General features: G+C 64.2%; 1 long non-coding RNA gene across 1 annotated transcript; it reads left to right on the forward strand.

Annotated features, from left to right (window-relative positions):
* The first annotated feature begins 115 nt into the window (after positions 1-115).
* Positions 116-10440, forward strand: LOC123809787. The gene is made up of 3 exons (XR_006784093.1): positions 116-230; positions 3075-3277; positions 9754-10440. It is a non-coding gene; the product is annotated as an uncharacterized LOC123809787 (long non-coding RNA).
* The last annotated feature ends 978 nt before the right edge of the window (positions 10441-11418 follow it).

Raw genomic sequence — 11418 nt, forward strand, 5'->3', positions numbered from 1 at the left:
CTTACTTGTTCCCCAAGCCCCGGAGGGAGAACCTTTTGGGGAACTGTCAGCAATTCTTTCTTTTCATTCTTAAAGCTTTTGCTGGAGAGGGGGAGGGCGGGAGAAGGAGAGGGAGGGGAGGGAAACATCAGTGAGGGAGAAGCATTGATCAGTTACCTCTCCTGTATGCCCCAGCTGGGGACTGAACCCGCAACCCAGGCACGGCGGGGGGCGCCGCCTTCATTCCTGCTGTGAGTCTGTCTCTGGCCCTGCCCTTGGCCTTCCTGCCCCTCTGCTGCTGTCTGGAAATCCTGCCTAACTTCCTGCAGGTTTCCCCGTGGGGAGCAGTGCCCTCCTTGCTCCCTTGCCCCTGAAATGGGCAGACCCGTGGCTGACGGTGGCCCTCCCCTGCTCTCTGGGGCCCCTGGCCTGGTGGCCTGGGCAGACGGAGGCTCTCAGGGGACACTGTTGGGCCTCCCTGGGCAGTGGGCTCAGAGCCTGCCTCTTGGGAACAGACGAGGGCGGGGTAGCCTGCCGGGGTCGGAGACCCTGGGGGTGACCGTGGGAAGCAAGGAGCCGTGCCAGGAGCAGCTGTGTGAGTTGTGGGGCCCAGTGCCGCACGAAAATGCAGGTCCCTTGTCCAGAAGGTGTTGAGAATTTCAGATGGCAGCGCAGCGTGCCGCCAGTCGAGGGGTGCTCCTGGTCTTGCGTCTGCTGCTGAGACCTCGGGCAAGGGTTGTCTGTGGCCAAGAGTGAGTCTGGGAGGCCGCAGGGGCAATGACCAGCCCCGGCAGCCTGGGTGCTGGGCAGGGCGCCGCTCGCTCCAGGCCTGGGGTGGGGGTGGGGGCGCGTTGAACGAGCGAGCAAGCACGGCTGTTGCTGAACCTCTGGCCTCTCCGGGAATGTGCCGGAAACGGTCGGGTTTTCCCTGGTGATTCACTGCCTGCGGCCTCGCTCCTTCCCGTCGCCACTTCCTGTCCCTTCCCCGGGCTCCGGCGGTTCTCTCCTTCCCCCGGCAATAAAAAGGCTGGTGCGGTCGAATCTGAAACTTCCACCGCAAATCCAATTTCATGCTCACTGTTCCCCCTCCTGCCGAGCATCCCGGCCTTGTCTGGAGGGCCCAGGACGGGGTGGGGACCAGCTATCTCCTCCTTCCTCTTCCCCCCTCCATGCGCCCCCCCCCCCGCCGGGCGCCTGGGTAGGGAGGGAGAGTGAAAACCCCACACCAAGAGTCTCTTACATTCTGCACTGCCTGCCAGCACCCCCCCCCCCCGACTTCTCCTCTGCCTCCTTGGTGGTCTCCAGCTTGTATGGATGGGGAGCCGGCGGGTAGCATCTTGGCCACCTCTTTCCCTTACTGCTGCTGGCTGGGGACACCTGATACTCCCCAGACTCCGGCTTGCAGCCCAGACACAACTCTGGGGCTCCGGGAAGACGAGATTCAGTGAGACGCCCGGAGCTCGTGGGGCAGCCAGACCACAGACGGCGCTGGACTGGCCTCGGGGGACGACAGCACTGACAATCGCCGCTGATGGCGGCCCAGTCTTTCCCGCGCGTGCGCGGAGCACTGCACCGCGTTGAAGGTCTGGAGTCTGGCCGGTAGGGGGCGTGTGTTATCGTGAGTCCTCGTTTCCGCTGGCCGGGAGGCCGAGGCTGAGAAGGTCAGGCACTGGGCCCCAGGCCACAAGACCGGGACGTCACCGAGTCAGGGCTGGACACGCGCTCTTCCCAGCCCCCAGTCCTGTGCTCGCAGCATTCCGCTGTCTGACCTTCTGTGAGAGTCCCTACCAGGTCCGCAAACGACGGATGGGGGAGGGGGGGCGCGGAATCTGCCTGTGGGAAATCAGGGAAGACTTCATGGAGGAGGTGGCCTTTGAGTGTTGTTACCAAGAGCAAGTGGGGTCTGTCATGGGGACGAGGCGAGAAGGGCCTGCAGCTAGAGAGAACAGCGTGGGCAAATGCCCTGAGGCCTGGGGGGCCCCCAGGGATCAGGACTTTCGGGGTGCTCTGTGAGGCTGGGGTGCAGGGCCCACGTCAAGGTGCATGCCAGGAGATGAGGCCGAGGCGGGGCTCACTGAAGGCCCTGTGGAAGATTTTGGGCTCCACTCCTGAACTTGGAGAAGCCTCACTGCGCTTAACACTGTGGGAACGTCTCACTGCTCACCTGCCGGTCATCGCCGCCCTGTTACGGCTCGAGCTCCGGGAGCCCAGGCACCCGGCCCTTCTGTCACCTCTCTGGCCCTAAGTCCAGGACGGTGGGTGCTTGGTGCACATTCGGGGGAAATGAAAGAAAGAAAGAATGAATGAATGAGCAAACACCTGCCTGGCAGGTGTGGTCCCTGTGGCTATCCCTCGCTGCCCCTGTCCTGAGGTCCTCAGGCACGTGCTGAGCCGCTGCCAGGCTCCGGGGGTGGCGGTGGGGTCCTGCCGGGGGTGTCCTTGGCATCCCAGATAGCACGGCTTGAAATTCCCTCCCGCAACCACCAGGTGTCGCTGGTGCCCCACAAGAAAACCCAGCGGGGGCATCTGCTGGGGTTGGGGAGGCCCCCGGGATGCAGGAAACCTCATCTGTGAGCCACAGATGAGCTCTCCAGGCTGCCATGTGTCCTCGTCAGCGCCTGGGCTTCCTCCTCCAGAACCGGACAGGTGTGACCGGCCTCACACCTCCCCCTGGACGCCCCTGCCCCTGCCCCGGCTATCAGCAGCCTGGGAAGAGGGACAGGCCGGGGGGGGGCCAGACCTGGGAGGCCTGTGGCCACCCCTTCCGCCCACCGGCCTTGGCCCTGGCCGGGTCTGCAAGGCCGGTCGTCGGCCTCAGCCGCACGACACGCCCCTCCAGGCTGCCCGCCCCCTCCAGGACACTAGCAGCCCAGGGGAGCAAGGTGGCGCCCCCGACGCTGGCGCCCCCTGAGAGGACACCGTGCTGCTGACCCCCCTCTTTAGTTGTTCCCAAGGGGGTCTTCTCTGTGACAGCCAGCTCCCCGCCCTCACCCCCTCCGAGTTCTTGCTCCCCGCCCCCTGCCCCTCTGCCCGCTGCCCTCCACGTTGGCACGGTGCCGTCCCTCACCACGTCCCCGGGCTCCATCTGTCCCTAGGCGTCCGGCTGATGGGGCTTCCGTGAGCGCGGCGAGCTGCGGGAGCCCTGGTGGCAGCCTCCCAGAGTGGCGACCCCTTCGCCTGCCGCAGCCGCCCCTCTGGCTGCTGGGAAGGAGCGTCCTCTCCCCGGGAGCGGGGGGCCTGGCTCCGGACCTCGCCGGCTGCACAAATCTTCCTGGAACCACATATTTTTAAAGCGATGGTAAGAGTTCACATTCTGAGTTCTCCACCCACCCAAAAGGGAGGGCGTGGGGTCGAAAGGAAGTGTATGCATTCGTGGGTGTGTGCATGCACATGTGTGTGCGTGCGTGTGCACGTGCAGGTCGGCCGGCTGTGAACGGAGGAGGGGAGGGAGGAGGCCTGGCGGCGGGGGGGGGGGTGCCCGTGGCCACACTGCAGCTCTAACCGAGCCCCTGCCCTCCCCGGGCGGCCTCCTCTGACCCGAGGATGTCTGCAAATACCCTGTTCCCAGATGAGGTCCCCGCATGGGTTCTGGGTGTTGGGACGTCGACATTTCTTTGGTGGGGGCACGATTTAACTCACGCCGAGGGGATTATAGCTCTGGCCATCGGGGTTCAGCCTTGCTGGGACCCTCGGAGAGCTCTTGTGGGACCCGCCTCAGTGCTGCGCCCCCCACCAGAGCTGGGGTGTGAATCCACTCCCTTCCATAGGGGGTGTGCATCGGCGTGGAGGTGGCTGGGACCTCTTGCAGGACACAGTCCTTCCTCACTTTGGGGGGCAGGCAGCATGTTGAGAGCTCGGCTTCAGCCCAGGGGGGCAGTCGCACCCCAGCAACTGGTGAACGGTCCACATGGGGGCTCCCTGCTTCTGGTTACCAGCTCCCTCTTCCCGCCCTCGCTGGTTGAGGCTTCCCTGGGCCTGCTGGCTGCGGGCCCTCGGTCTGCCCTGGGTGGGCAGGCGCGCCTCCCCAGCAGAGGACACCTCGGGAGGGCGCCTCACAGGTGACCCCTGGGTCTGGCTGAGCACCAGGAGCACCGGCCTCAGGCCTCAGAGGGTCCAGCTGGGGTCGCCCGGGTCCAACCTTTGGCTTCTCCATGACCCTCCCTCTCATCCTCCTGAGGCCTGGTTCGTCCACGGAGTCAGCAGCGACTGTCACTCGGCTGAGCCCGAGCCGGGCTGACAGGTGTGGCCACAGGGCAGACGGCGTCATTACGAGAGAGACGTGATTTACAGCAGCGGCGGCCGGGCTGCTGCCGGCAGGACGCCGACGGGACGAGGGGCCCGTGTCTCACTGAGATGCTGTGCCCGAGTCCGTGCGGCCGAGACGCACCAGCCCCCCCCCCCCCCCCCGTCCCCTGCGCGTGGAAAGGTGGAGATAAATCAGCCTGTACTGCATGCAGGGTGGCAGAGAGTTAATTAAGAACAGGAAAAGTGCATTTCAACTCATGGAGAAGCCAAATGAGTGAGCAAAGGGCACCCTGGCCCCATCGGGGTTGTCCACAGCCCCCTGAAGGACACGAGGACTGGGGAGTGTCACCTCGGAGGGGCCGGGTGGGTGTGGGAGGGGGGCTGCCACCCCCAGGTGCGGAGCCCACCCCGCCCTCCTGGCTCGCAGGGCCCTGACCGGCCACCAGGTGGCGCTAACGCTGGAGCTGAGTGTGGCCTGGAGGGAGGTCAGGGGCTGTGGAGAGGAGGGGACAGTGATCCGGTGGTGGTGACTGGGGACTTCTGGGGGAGGGACCTGTCCTGAAGGAACAGGGACCCTCACCCCTCACCCCAGGGTCTCAAGGCTTCGTTTCCAGTCCGCCTCTGCCCCCGCTGAGTTTCAAGGTGTGGGAGCCAGCCAGGCAGCGGGGAGCACGGGGAGGGAGCGTGACTGAGTGCACGCGTGTGCACACGCATGTGTGTGCAGGGGCGGAGCCGATCCAGCTGGCCCGGGAAGTAGAGAGCAGACAGAGGGGTGGGTTTGGTCCCAAGGGCACCGGGATGCCTGGGTGGTGTGTGTGCTGGACAGGGACCAGGCCCCACCTGCGTGTGCTAGAAAGTTCCCTCAGGCTGCAGAGAGGCGTGCAGGGCTGGGGGGGGGGCTTCTCGCAGAGACCCCGGCTGTGTGTAGTGTGAGGCGATGGGGCCTGGGCGGGGGGGGTGACGAAGGAGAGAGAGGCGCTGTGCGTGCCCCCACCTTCCCCCACCCCCGTCCCCAGGGCTGGCCCCTGAGCGGCCCTGCTCTGCGGTGGGCTGCCCCTCGGCCCGGGCTGGCCCGGCTCATCCTGGGTGCCTGTCTCTGGCCCCTTCGGAGCCCACGAGCCCCTGGACTGGGGGCAGGAATCAGGCCTGGACGTGGCAGCCCCCAGGGGTGCGAAAGAGCCTTTGACCAGCGCTGGCTCGAAGGATGGGCAACAGGGAAGCAGCCAGGGGCCGGGCTTTGCTCTGGACCCTGGACCTCCCATGCAGGCTGGGAACGGTGGCCAGCCCCCTTCCCGGAGGCCGTGGGCAGGAGCAGAGGCGGGTGAGGACTAGGGACCCACAGTGTTTGTGAAGAAGGCGCAGACGCTGCCCCATGGCTGCACCTTGAACAAGTCCCTGTTCCTCCCAGGCTCCCCCTGCGCTCTGGCCAGCCCCCGCCCCCTCCCCTCCACAGCCCCAGAGTCAGCATTCCCCTCCCCTCAGGGTGGACAAAGAGGTCAGAGGTCGGGGAGCCCGGCTGGGCACCCCAGTCCCTGTGGGAGGTGCCCAGGGTCCCAACAGGGTGGGCATGGGGACACCGACTGCTGAGCCCTCCTTGCCTAGGCCAGTGTGAATGAACGTCTGATATCCAGAGGGGGTGTGCAAACTTCTAGATGCAGCCAGATGCTCCTTGAGAAAGGGTTGTGGTTTTTGTCATTACAGACGGACGCACTGTGTGCTCACCGCGAATCCCGCCACACAAGGGGGGACCCGAGCACACTTCTCCGTCCAGGTTCACAGCCCCGAGCTGAGCCACCCCCACCTTTCCGTGCACACGGGCCTGCATCCCATGTGCACATGCTCCACCACGCATTGCGTGTGCCTGTTCCTGTCAGCGGCTTCCACCTGTCAGCACACCTTGGGCACCTTTGCCTCTGAGGACACACGCAGCTGCCTTGCTCTTCTCCACATGCCCAGGATTCCTTGGGTGCCCGCATGTCTTGGCTCTGTGACCCGTTGGGGCCATGGCAGCGGGCGAGGGTTTCACCAGTGCACCATGAGCTCTGCTGGTAGCAGGCCTGGGCCTCGCTCTGCCGATCTGTGAAATGGGGTTCCAGCACGCCCTCCTTTACGGGTCACAGGGTTATGAGGGGAGCGGTCAGCGGGGCGTTGGCACCCAGGTGGGTCCAGCCCTGGGAGTGGAGTGTGGGCCTGGGCGGGGGGTGCGGGGGGCAGGTGGGGGGTCCTGGGTGCGGAGAGCCACGCGGCCCTCCCCAGGCTGTCGGGGCGTGAGGATTAGATGCAGAATAATGCAGTCCCCGTCAGACCTGCAGCTGTAACTCAGGCCCCAGACGCGGCCAGCGCCATAAATTTGGGCGGAAAGTGCAGCTCCAGCAGTTTGCGAACAAGAGCGGGGGAGGCCGGGTGAGTTACAGCCGCGGAGGAAGCGCCCCGCCTGGCATTGTTAGTCGGAGCCAGGGATTGATTGTGCGCTGGCTTAATGAAATTGAATTTTAATTTATGTCCTAGCCCGCAGTGAGGGTGCGGGTGCCCGGGCAGAGGTGGGCTCAGCCCCAGGACGGGGTCTCCTCTGCGCGGTGGGGGTGGGGCCGCGGCCAAACCCTCCAGGACGCGATGGTGGGCGCCCCAGGGTGGCATCTGCTCCCCGGAGGCTCAAGGTCCTGCCAGCCTGGGGGGAGTTTTGGGCAAGGTCATACCCCTCTGTGCCTGGTCCTCTCATCTGGTCATACCTGCCTGGCTCAGGTGTAAACCCGTAGCAGGCTCAGGGAACGGAGGGTGCCCATGCCGCCCCCTAGTGGGGGCTGGAAGCTCCACCAGGCGCTAGTGCCGGGCGTGGAGATGTTGGGGGAGGGAGGGTTCATCAACCTGGGGTTCTCTGGGAGCCCCCCACTCTCTCAGGTGTCCACGAGGGAGACATGTCCGCCTGCTGCTGCGTGTCTCCGTTTCCACGGAGGCCCTCGAAGGCCTGCTCCGTGTGCTCTCCCTCTGGGCGGGGCGCACTCACACAGGTGCTCCACACGGGGGCGCCGCAGAGTCCGCACTGCCAGGTGCGCAGGGCCTGGTGGCAAATCCTAGCGGCGGGTCCCCTGCGCTCCCTGAGCCTCCGTTCCCTCCTCCTGCGCGGGGAATGACGAGGCACCTTCACCCAGGGTGTTTGGAGGGTTCGGCAGGACGGGTTTCTAAGTGTCCGGCCCACCCGGGGGTGAGGCTGTGAGCGGAGCGTCCCCCACACCACTCAGCTGTCACCAGGCAGGGGGGCGGGGCCGGCTGATCAGGCTGCGGCTGCTGAGTGAGGTGTCAATGCATCGGCTTCAGGTGGAAACGGTTCTCCGCCGTCTGGATCGGGCCGGAAAAGCCATCCGTGTAGCCCGTGTGGCAGCGAGAGTGGGGGTCAGAGGGAACCCCAGACTGCGAGCCGAGGAGCCTTCAGCAACCATTCCCAATCGGGTCCCACCTTCGGGTGTACAGATGGAGACACTCAGGCCCAGAGAGGGACAGGCACTTGTCTGGGGTCACACAGCAAGTGAGCAGGAACGTTGGGGCCAACCCGGGTCACCGGGACGTGGTCCTGGTCATCGGGTCCGTGGGCCCCAAGGAGTGGGGGGGTGGGGGGGGTGGAAAAGATGATGCAGGTTGTCCCTGCCATCGGATAGAGAGGAGGACGAGTGACCCACCGTCCCTTTGTCGTCCAGACCTCAAATTCCACCCTCCCAGTTTCCGGTGCATGGACGGTCCCCTCGGGCACAGAAAAGGATGCCCGTCCTCTGAGCGGCTGCGGCCCGGGGGGCCTGCTGAGCGGGCACAGTGGGACCCCAGACTGAGTCCGACCCCGCCCCAAGGCCCCGAGGACCTCGATCGGCCCCAACGAACCCTGACCCCAATGTCCTCTTGCTTTAAGTCGTCGCCCTCCTTTCAATAGAAACAAGCCGATTATAAAAGGAAACGTCGCACTGCTGTGATTTATGGGGAGGCAGCCCTGCCTGCCCAAAATAGCTGATGACACAAAAATACGCGTCCCCGGTGCCCCTTGTGCTCTTAAACATTGCGACGTCCACTGCGCATGTCTGCGCATGCGCTTCCCACAGCGGGAACGCACGCTGCGACTGGGGCCGGTGGTGGGGTTAGGGTGTTCTCCGCGTGGCACAGGTCCACGCCCACTCCAGACACCTGCTCGGGGCCACGGCTGCGTGAGGGCGCGGCCAGGCTCCCACCCCGTGAATGGGGGCTGGCGATCACGCGTCCCTGCACGGGTGTCTCCTCCACACAGGCCGCCCCGGGCCGGCGGGAAGGAGGCGGGGTTTACCGACAGGACGTTTAGGGTCTGGGACCTCCCGGGTGTGCCAGGCCTCGGAGGGCCCGGGTCACCTGGGCGGAAGACGCCAAGGAGAGCCTGCCCGTCGGCTCCGTGGTGTTTCGCAGAGGGGGAATGAACAGCACAATGGTCCAGCAAGCGGGTGCACGGCGCCTGTGCCTCGTGGCGGCAGGGCGAGACTGTGTCCCCGCAGTCCAGGGAACGCTAATCCTGGGAGAGTTCCGTCACACGTGTACACACATCCACACACACACACACACTCATACACAGGTATACCCAAACACTTGCACATGCATCTCATCAAAACACACGTTCGTACACATGCCCACAAACGTGTGCCCATGCACACGCCCATACGCAGGGCACACCCACACAACACACACACACACACTCCCACACCCACTTACACCCGGGCACGGCGTAGTGGGGCCCTTCTCGCCACTAGAGGGCGCTAGAAGCCTTTCAGATTCCAGACTCAGTCGCGGAATCCAATGCTCGTGCGCGCATGGGTGCGGGCGCGCGCTCAGAGTCCAGAGACGAGAAAGGAAGGCAAAGTAAAGCAAAACCCTTGACAAACACAGCAGTTGATGGTAATCGAAGCCGACGACGGCTGTAAATCCTGGAGGCTGATAATAATGAAGTGTGAACGGCCGTCGCCATTTAACAGAGACATTTTGTGCCCCCGCCCCCACCCACCCACCTCCCGACCCCTCGGCTGAGGCTGCACGGAGGGTTTCCAGACACGCGTGCCTGCTGAGTCGGTTCCTCTCCAGATGACGGGCATCGGACACGCCTCCCTCCCTTCACCCCTCCTAACACCTTTCCACACCACTGACAGCCGCAGGGGTGGGGAAAGAGACCCCATTTCCAATGGCCACGCCCGGGGCCTGAACCGGCCGTGCTGCCGCCCAGCGGTGACCCGAAGCGCTGCAGGAAGCTGGTCCTACAAACGTCGCTGTGGGCCCCGGCCAGCAGCACCCCGCCTGCCCTGCGCCCCGCTGATGCCCCGCACCACCGGGGTCCTGCCCGGCCCCACCACGCCCCTCGCCCGGCTCCCGGGGCACTAGGACCGCCGCAGCTGGTCTTGCTTGACTGGCGTTTGCAGCTTACCGTTCCTGGCTCTCGTCTGGCGCGGAGGGCGGCTGTGAGTGTCCGGGAAGCGGTTCACTTGTAGCGTCCAGGGCCTCCAAGGTCAAGGCAAGATGGCCTTTCTCTAGGTGCGCTCTGCGCGAGGACCCCCGCGCTCAGACTGGGAAGGTCTGCACTCCTTACTGTTGCTGTTGAGGGGCCCCGGCCGGGGGTCTGACGCGCTCCGGATGGAAACACCGGCGTCTTCGCGTCTCACCCTGGCGGCAGCCGCAGGTGGCGGAAAGTAGTTCAGGCTCATCACGACTGGGAGAGCACGCGGTTGGCGCCATCGCCAGGTCTTGCTGTGGAGTCTTGTTTAATGCCGCACGAAGAAAGCACGTGAGTGACCAGATGAGGAATTTGCTCTTTAACTGGGTTGATGACTTCCGACGCAAAGACGAGTTCCGAGGCAATCCTGTGTGTTTGACTTGATGTCTTGGGCTGGCCCCAGAGTCTGCGTGTTTTTTTTCCTGGAAAATGAAAGACCCATTTTTTCATGTTCACCGATAATGTCACTGATTTCAAGTATGTCGGCTCTCTCTCCCACGAGGTATAACGTTGATTGTTCTCAATGAATGTCTCAGTTTGGTCGCTGTCGAGTCCAACTGGTCTACCCGACCGGGGAGCACCGTCCAGCGAGAAATCTGCAGCGCGGAACCCCGCACCCCACTCCCGACACGTTCGCTCAGCCACAGCATCTTCTCCAGACGCTGCACAAAACTACTTTTTTTTTGTTTCAATTATGTTTTTACCTTTCTTGAAATAATAAAGCATGATATGCCAAAAACGTGGCATATTTTCTTCCATCTTCAATATTAAAATGACTCCACAAAGATTCAGCAATTTTGATATGTTTCTTAAATGCACGCGGACGTGACAGCTGTCACAATACAATCGAACGAAACTGTGCCGCATGACGTTAGAGACGACTGAGTGCCACCGGAGCCGTCACGTGGAATAAAACAAATGGACTCGTTGGCCCGCCCGACGTGTAGAGACATTGCTTTGAGATGCCCACGGGGTTCTCGGGGGAAGGTGGTGGGAAACACAGCAGGCAGGGGTCCCGATGCCAGTTAGGGGGTGATCCCTCCAGGCAGGCTCCCGGGGGTAGGGGGGGCCAGAGGCAGGAGAGCATGGGGGTCAAGCTGGGCATCGGGGCTGGTGGGGCCCACCCCACGTATGGAGTGGGCTTCGGGGGTGAAATGTTGCACCTGTTTGGTTTGGAAACTTGAATCTGGGTAAATCCAACTGGAGAAGCCGAGGTGCCCGGGCCTCCCGGGCAGCCAGCAGCTGCCGAGCCAGAGATGCAGACTCGGGGCTCCTTGCAGGGGATCATGGGGTCCTCACAGCGACCCCGGGTGGCAGTGGCCCAGGTCTTACTGTCCGACTCTGCAGAGGACCCTCGGGGAGGCCACTCGGATATTGCCACCCCCTGCTGGCACCCCGCATCTCCCAGCCCACAGACGCCCAGGGTCCCCTCGCTCCCCAGCCGTGCCCACCGAGCACAGCGGTCACCAAGGTGCCTGACGCCACCTGGGGCCGGGCCTCGGGCCGGGGACCCAGAAGGCACGAACCGTCTTGTCCTGGAGGAGACCGTGGTCTCCCGTCTGGGTTCCTCTCTCTGCGTCTGTGTCTCGGTTCTTCCCCAGCCCCTCACACACACACGTGCACACGACTTCACCGCCTCATGCACACACACAGTCGGGCCCAGCCGGCCGCGTGGGTGCTGGGAGACACACGGTGCCATTCAGCCC

Source organism: Phyllostomus hastatus, unplaced genomic scaffold (genome assembly GCF_019186645.2).
Source record: "Phyllostomus hastatus isolate PE091 unplaced genomic scaffold, TTU_PhHast_1.1 phas_contig_150, whole genome shotgun sequence".
NCBI lineage: Eukaryota > Metazoa > Chordata > Mammalia > Chiroptera > Phyllostomidae > Phyllostomus > Phyllostomus hastatus.